Source organism: Paramisgurnus dabryanus, chromosome 17 (assembly GCF_030506205.2).
Source record: "Paramisgurnus dabryanus chromosome 17, PD_genome_1.1, whole genome shotgun sequence".
Taxonomy (NCBI): Eukaryota; Metazoa; Chordata; class Actinopteri; order Cypriniformes; family Cobitidae; genus Paramisgurnus; species Paramisgurnus dabryanus.
The window spans coordinates 16,251,498-16,260,433 of NC_133353.1; the positions used below are offsets into that span (position 1 = coordinate 16,251,498).

General features: G+C 42.4%; 1 long non-coding RNA gene across 1 annotated transcript; it reads right to left on the reverse strand.

The window, feature by feature from the left end:
• Nucleotides 1-7,126: 7,126 nt before the first annotated feature.
• LOC135737428 (uncharacterized) lies at nucleotides 7,127-7,977 on the reverse strand. Its single transcript, XR_010528476.2, has 3 exons — nucleotides 7,887-7,977; nucleotides 7,704-7,783; nucleotides 7,127-7,260 (listed from the first exon to the last, which is right to left on the reverse strand). It is a non-coding gene; the product is annotated as an uncharacterized lncRNA (long non-coding RNA).
• Nucleotides 7,978-8,936: the final 959 nt, after the last annotated feature.

The window sequence follows — 8,936 nt, forward strand, 5'->3', positions numbered from 1 at the left end:
GTCTTATAAAGGCACGGGATTTAGCCTTTAGGACGGGGGACGCACTTGCACTGAGAAAGGCGAGGAGGGATTTAGATGTGGGGATTAAGAGGGCAAAGGCTAAATATGCACAGAAAATTCAGGGTCATTTCTCCACCAACGACTCGCGTAGCATGTGGAAAGGCATCAAGAACATTACTGCCTGTAGCAGGAGAGACGATGGTTGCCCTCAGGATCCATCCCTTCCTGATACCCTAAACACATTCTATGCCCGCTTTGAGACCGCAAATGCCACCCCCTACTCTGGACTTAAACTCCACCCAGGTGAATTGCCTTTAAGTGTGTCCGTTGAGGATGTAAGGAAAACACTGCTGGGAATTAAGACACGGAAAGCAGCAGGCCCAGATAATATCCCAGGCAGGGTTCTGAAGGACTGTGCTCATGAACTGTCTGGAGTGCCAACTGACATCTTTAATTTGTCACTCTCCCAGGCTGTGGTGCCAGTGTGTTTCAAAACATCAACTATTATCCCTGTTCCTAAAAGCTCAGCCGTAACATGCATGAATGATTTTCGTCCTGTGGCCCTAACACCGATAGTCATGAAATGCTTTGAAAGGCTGGTTTTGGCCCACATAAAGGATATTATTGATGTTAATGTGGACCCCCATCAAAACGTTTACAGGGAGAACAGGTCTGCATCGGACGCAGTTTCATCAGTCATCCACTCTGCTCTCACCCATCTGGAGAATAGGGATTCCTATGTCAGGCTGCTCTTCCTGGAATTTAGTTCAGCCTTCAACACGATTGTTCCACAAACTTTAGTAAATAAATTGCTTTTACTGGGACTTAAGCCATCACTTTGTAATTGGGTTCATGATTTTTTAACAAATAGGTCACAATCAGTTAAAATCCATGGCATTTCATCTTCTTCTGTCACCCTTAACACCGGCTCCCCCCAGGGAGTCCCCTGCTGTATAGGCTTCTAACATATGACTGCTCAGCTAAGTATCCTGGTAGTCATATTGTGAAGTTTGCTGATGACACGGCTGTGGTGGGACTGATATCCCATGATGACGAGTCCTTCTATAGACAGGAGGTGGAAGAACTTGTGGACTGGTGCAGAGCAAACAACCTCTGCATTAATGTGGGAAAGACAAAGGAAATGGTCGTGGACTTCAGAAGGAAAAGCCACACCCCCTCTCCCCTGTTCACTGGAGGATCAGCGGTGGAAAGGGTTTCAAACATTAAGTATCTTGGAACATACATCTCTAATGATCTTACATGGGTAATTAATACCGCCAGCATTGTAAAAAAAGCCCAACAACGTCTTTACTTTCTACAGAGGCTGAAGCAAGCTGGTCTTGGGACTTTAGTCCTGCTAGCTTTCTACCGGTGTGTAGTGGAGAGTACACTAACCTTTTCTATCACTGCCTGGTACGGAAACTGTTCTGCTGCTGACAAGAGGAGATTGGAGAGGGTGGTCAAATCATCAAATCAGCCTAAAAAATTACTTTGAGCAGCCTACCTTCTCTTGAGGGAATTTACACAAGCAGGTGCAGAAGCAGAGCATCCTGTATTATGAAAGATCCCACCCACCCGGCAAACAAACTTTTTGATCCACTCCCCTTGGGCAGGAGGATAAGAAGTGTTAAAAACAAGACAAAAAGACTGAAATGTAGCTTCTTCCCAGAGGCTGTGAGACTTACAAATGTATTGCCTTAGGGATTGCTTTAAATTTTTTTTACAGAAGGTGCACTTTTAGTCATTGATATTTTATTAAATTGTTATTTTAAAATAATTTTAGTCTATTAAATTGTGATTTAATTAGTTAATGTACATTGTATGTTAATTTTTTACGCTGCTGGTCCTGAGAACATATTTCGTTCTCATGTGTCAACATGTACAGAATGACAATAAAAACTACCTTAACCTTGATTTCTGTGTTCCCTATATTTACCATGGCTCTGTGGTGTGTGTGGTCTGCTTTCTGCTCTTCTGTTCAGCAAGATGTCTCTCAAGCCCATGAATTCCAGTCTTCTGTACTCCTTGTCACGGCTGAAAGGTCCGAACCGGAGTCCTCTTCACTTCCTGTCTCAGCTAAAGGGTCTGAATTTTAGTCCCCTGAGCTTCCTGTCTCGACAAGTTAGCTGAGCCTAATTTTCCTTAATTTTCTGACCTTAAGGCCTGTGTTCAAGTTCCCTGAGTTTCCAGTAAAAGCCGAGATGGTTTCTCCTAAGTTTCGTGTGTCCTCTAGGTCAGCTAACATGGTCGCTCTCAAGATCCACAGACTCTCTTCACTTGCCAAAATGGCTGATCCCGAGCTCCATGAACTCTCTGCCTGGCCCTATATGGCCATCCCAGAGCTCCCTGAACTCCACCACCATGGGTTCCAGTTCCACCCTGGTCTCTGGTTCCTACTGTGGCACCACCCTGGTTTCCAGTTCTGCCCTGGTCTCTGGCTCTACCTGCGGCACCACCCAGGTCTTGAGTTCGTCCTGGGTTCCTGAAACCACCAGAACCACCATGGTTTCTGGATCCACCCTGGATCTTGCTTCCTGCCCTGCCGGCTCCGCCCTGGCTTCCTGCCCTACCGGCTCCACCCTGGCTTCCTAGTCCTTGGCCACCACATGGTCCGCCTCCACTCCACCTCCCACCTGAACTATTTTTTGTTGCCCTGGGAGCGTCTGGCACTGCATGAAAAGAGGTGTATCCGTACTAGGAAACTCCTGTAAACACCACTGATTTTTGGAGGTATCTACTAGTTCCACTGAGGGTAAACTTCTAATTCCACCAAGTTAGGAAACTCCCGTAATGATACCAATTTGGATGTATCTTGCTGAGGGGATATTCCTGTGGTATATGCAGCCATTTGTTGCCATGGCAAATAATCCCATTGAAGATTTTGTCAGGGGACATTTTCACACCTACAGAGGTACTGGGATTTCACACCTTTGCACAATTCTAGTGTCCCCATTGGTGTTTAATCTCAACACTGATGGGTTGCTTTTAAAATCCCTTCCCAAAACTCTGACAACTATTGGGACACAACTTTGAAACTTTCCAGTTGAGATGATTTGATTGGTCACACTTTGTATTAAGCCCAACCCAAGCCCTCATAGCTTAGTGACTTGATTGGTTATTTGCCTGCTATGCAGATAAACTACAATCCCCCCCAACTTTATATATTCATATACACCCCTAAAACCCTTAAAAAAATAAAAAACTTGAATTGAGTTTGAATTATAAAACACAGGACATGATGGTAAACTGTCCTTTGTGCCAATGGGTGATATGCACATGAGGTTTGCCTTAATGTTGAGAGTGGCGTGAGAGCTGTATCTCAGTCATGGGAAAGCTGTAAATTGGGGCACATCATCAGTAGTGTTCCTTTGAATCAGGGGGTGTTTCGGCCTTTCAACACTAGACACCCTCATCAAAGGTGGCCAGCTACAGGGTGATCAAACCTGAGCTTGTGTCCCATCCCCACTCATGAGATTGCCTAGATGTTTGAGTGGCGTAACCCACGGGCCTATGCAAGGCAGGGGGGGTCCTTTTCCCTGAGTCAAGCCTAAAGCTGACCGCATACCTTGTTCACACTCCTCCTGGAGGGTCATAACCTGTATTCACAAGTGGGGTATTGGGTGGGAGAATTTTACATTAATGCCTTTTGAGCCCAACATGGGTCCTTCCGCTTAACCCATATCCACTGACTGCTTCTTTCGGCTGCTTCAGAAAGTGATTTTATTGTCTGTCGCAAAGTCTGTCCATGAATGCCTAGATCTTTCAACAATCTGATGGTGGACGAAGACACAAAACCTCTACATCCCACTTCCACTTGTATAAATTGTAGCTTTCCACCCTCGTTGTTGAGCGTCTGCTGCCAGATCTGTGTAGCGTAATTTCTTGCGCTCATAGGCCTCTTCTGTTGAACTCTCCCATGGGACTGTGAGCTCTATGATGTAAACAGACTTCACTGAAGAGGACCAGAGTACCAAATCTGGCCTAAGGGTGGTAACTGCAATCTCAGGTGGAAAGGTTAGTTGTTGGCCAATATCGACTAGGATCTTCCAATCCTGGGCCATGGCTAGTTGTCCAGCTTCTGATTTGATAGGGGGATGGTTGGGCTTTTTCTGTCCCTCTCGGATGAAGGTTGGAGCTGTGATGGAATTAGTTCTCAGGGGCAAGGAGTTGATGGTATTCCTCTTGCTCTCAAGACCTGCTGCCAAACTCTTGAGGACCTTGTTGTGCCTCCAGGTGTAGCGACCTTGTGTAAGGCTGGTCTTACAACCAGTCAAGATATGTTTAAGAGTTGCTGGAGTTGGGCAGAGGGCACAGGTTGGGTCCTCGCCATACCACTGGTGGAGGTTTTTTTGAGATGGGAGTACATCATAGGTGGCTCTGATGATGAAACTGGTGTTACTTGCCTCCATTTCCCAGATCTCTCTCCAACTCATTCTTCTCCTCTCCAAGCCTCCCCACCTCATCCATTGTCCCTGTTTGACAAGAGAGACAGCCTTTGCACATCTTTCCACCTCCTCCTGACGGCGCACCTCCTCAACCACCATTTTCCTTCTCTCTGATGTCGAGGCCTTATGCCAAGTTGGTTTACTTGCCGTAAGGCCAAGGCCACCTCTTCCCAACTGGACATGCCCTACGATATCACTGTGCCTCAGGGCTGATGTAGCTTTCTGCACCGCGTCAGATGGTGCCCATTTTCGTCCAGTTAGCAGGGATGGAACAACATTACTGATGATTTGATCTCTGGAGTCTTTCAAAGTCATCTGGAGTCTTACTTTACAGCACTTGAATTCTTCTGTGAGGCTTGTAATTGGCAGCTCAAGGATCCCTTTACCATAAAGACTGATGTTAGTCAGACATCGTGGGAGTCCTAACCATTTCTTCACATAAGAAGTCATGGTTCGTTCCATCTTCTCCACAGTTGTTATTGGAACCTCGTATATAGTAAGTGGCCACATTACTCGAGGGAGAAGTCCAAATTGCAGGCACCAGAGCTTGAGCTTCCCTGACAGTAGGGTCCTGTTAATGTTCTCAAGACTGTTAGTGATGTCCTGCCTTACTTGCTGCACTTGGTCTTTGTCCCTGAGACTTGCGTCGTACCATCTGCCCAGGCTTTTGACAGGTTGCTCAGCCACTGTTGGTATTGGGTCGTCACCAATGCAAAACTTCACGTTTTTAAGCTGTCCCTTGACTATTGAGATGCTTCGTGACTTGTTCGGCTTGATTTTCATCCGGGCCCACTTGATGTTCTCCTGCAGTTTTCCCAGTAACCTCCTGGTACATGCTGCAGTAGTAGTCAAAATGATCATGTCATCCATGTATGCTTGGGTAGGTGGAAGGCGGATCCCGTTCTTAATCCGCCCCCCCCACTACCCATCTTGATGCCATGATGATTACCTCCATGGCCATTGTGAAAGCCAGGGGTGAGATTGTACAGCCTGCCATTATGCCTTGCTCTAAGCACTGCCATGAGGTTGTAAAGTCAGCTGTTGTGAAGCACAGTTGCAGGTCTTCATAATAGGCTTTTACTAGCCTAGTGACTGATGATGGAACTTGAAAAAAGTTAAAGGATTCCCAAAGGAGGTTATGGGGAACTGCTCCAAAGGCATTGGCCAAGTCAAGGAAGACGACATGGATGTCTCTTTTGTCTTTCTTCGCTGCTTGAATCTGATGCCAGATCATACTGGTATGCTCTAAGCCAGTGGTTTTCAATCTTGTCCTAGGGGACCCACTGCCCTGCACATTTTGCATGTCTCCCTTATCTAACACACCTGATTCAGATCATCAGCTCATTAAGGGAGAGATCCGTGAACAGAACTGGGTGTGTCAGTTAAGGGAGACATACAAAATATGCAGAGCTGTGGGTCCCCTAGGACAAGATTGAAAAACACTGCTCTAAGCAACCAGCATACCCAGGAATGCCAGCATTCTGTACTGATGTATCAATGTACCCATTCTTCTCCAGGTAAGTGGATAACCTCCGTGCTATCACACTAAAAAAGATTTTCCCCTCAACATTAAGAAGGCAGATTTGCCGGAATTGACTTATATCAGTCGCATCCTTCTCCTTAGGAGAAGGATGCGACTGATATAATAAAAAACTTGAATTGAGTTTGAAATGTTTATTTAATAAAAAAACTGAACAATCCACAATTGTCACAATCATAAAAATATATTATACACAAATATTAAAAGTTGCATACATAAACAATACTATTTAAAACTCAAATATACAGACAGAGAAAGCAATATTAGAGTAAAATAAAACAAAATAAAAGCAACAATGAAAACTACATTCAAAGGAGTACAATGTAATGTAGCAGTGGCGGCTCGTGACTGCTCATCCGAGGGGTGCAAATTCAAAATAAGTGTTGGGAGTGTCATTTGTGTTGCTTGTGTTTTTAAAATGTGTTTGTTGCTTCATGTAAACCATGTGCATCACGTGTTTAGTCAAAACACGTGATGCACATACACGCAAGTCACCAGCTGCCACTGTAATGTAGTAAATATCTAAATAAAATGAAGAACAACTATATATTGATCTTAATTTAAGAAATCAGTCCTACACTGCAAAAAATAACTTTCTTACATAGTATTTTGGTCTTGTTTTCAGTAGAAATATTATTTAAAAATCTTTAGTTTTCTTTTTTCTTAAAAACTTAATTCAAGCACAATTTTCTCACCCCATTGTTAGATATTTTTGCTTGTTTAGGCACAAATTTACTTAAATTGTATATTTTTGTCTAAAAACTAGACATATTTTCTTAGGTAAATTATCTTATTATCTTGATTTAAGAATTTTTAGTTTTTCTACTAAAAACAAGATAAAAATCCTAAGTTAGAAACTGATTTTTTGCAGTGTAGATTCAATTGCAGAGCTCTGTCTTGGAATTATTCAAACATTTCTCACTGTAAAACCTAAAAGTTAACTAAACTCAAACCATTTAAGAACACCCGTTGCATTAAACCATTTAAGTTCTAAAACACATAGATTTGAGTACTGTGAACTTAAACAAATTGAGTCACATGCAGTTATGCACTTATATTTAAGTTCACACTAACTTAATATAAGTGCATAATTACAGAAGACTTAAGTTCACAGTACTCAAATGTATGTTTTTTAAAACTTAATGGTTTAAGGCAACCGATTTCCTTAAATGGTTTGAGTTAAGTTAACTGTTAGGTTTTACATTGTAAAGCATATACTTGTCAGCAAAGGTAACGTTGATGCACCCTCATCTGGACAGACATCTCTTTGGAGCCCTTTGGAAATATAAAAGTACATATAAGTATTTGGCATAATAATAATACACATATACGTCAAATCAAGTTGTACATTTTAAAAAGTTTACATTAAACCAGTGGTTCTTAACATTATTCCTGGAGGCCCACTGCCCTGCATGTTTTGTATGTCTCTTTTATCTGACAGACGTAGTTCAGTTTATGGAGATCCCTTCTAATGAGCTGATGATTTGAATCAGGTGTGTTAAATAAGGGAGACATAGGCTGTTTCTCAATATGCGTTCTTCAGCGATATTGCGTCCTTGCTCGCCGTCAAGATCGCTGAAGAATGCATATTGAGAAACAGCCATACAAAATGTGCAGAGCAGTGGGCCTCCAGGAATAACGTTAAGAACCACTGCATTAAACTGTACAAAGATACAACAATGTATGATCAAAGAACTTCATAATATACATCTTCTTACTTCATTTTCTGTGTTGATGTCCTCAGAGTCTCTGTGTCGTTCTGCAGCTTTATTATAGTAGGTTACTTCATTATAGTTGTCTATCAAACACAGAATAAAAAAATAGAATCACATACAGTACATCATAACACATCTATTTACTATTTAACCTCTTTAATTTAATAACTTCATTATTAAACTTACATCATTTTGGCCAGATTGCAGTGACATCAATTTCTTCAGTGTCTGGATCAGTCTGATGTTTTAGCTTCCACTATTACTTCATTATATTTCTCTGGAAAACACAGAATTAAAAATCAAAATCACATACATCATAACACATCTGTTTACTATTTGATTTTTTAAAATTGAATGAATAAACTTACATCATCTTTACCCAGAAACCTCTTCAGCATCCACAAAGTTGACCACAGTGTACATGACCTCTGTAAACACAAACATGGATAGACTTCATATTTAAAAAGATTGAGAACAGGCAGAGGCGGCCTTACCTATGTTTCACCCGTTTCAATTGAAACAGGCCCCGCCCTCCAGGGGGGGCCCCCAGACCGGCAACATCTCATCAATTTCTCCGTAGGATATTAATTTTCATTTAGATTAACCACGAGCTAAGAGGTTGTAAAACGAAAGATTCTGCTCCTAAAAGCCACAAAGTATAAAAACAACATTTTCTTTAATTTTTTTATACACTACCCACAATTCTAAGCAAAACACTGACGTCTCTGATTGGTCGAACTCTCGGTTACCTAGCGACAACGTTTACGGCGCGAACGGCTTATTAAACGTCGATCTGAAGTATAATTAGTTTATGTTTATACCTTTGCATATTTGCCGGTTAAAATTTTATTTTGAGGGGAAAAAATTAAGAGGAAATGAAACGTACATATGCCAGTCGTGCTGAAAAAAGAAAGATATCGGACAGCAAAAGAAAAGCTTTAGTCAGTCTACCTAAAGTGACCTCTTTCTTTAGACCAGCATCTGTAACCCTACCGGCGACAGCAGCGGCCGAAACCCCGTCACAGGATACTAGCCAAAATACAGATGTTCCGTCTTCAACTCAAACTGCTGGCAGTAATGCTGACCAAACATTAGAAGAACAAGAACACAATGTTGAAGTTCCTACCGCTGAGACAGGTGAGGGAGATGCCAGGGAGAAAGCCCCGTTTACAGAGACAGACCCGGGGTGCTGGCCAGAGCATATTACCGATGACCAACGAATTGATATTGTTAGGA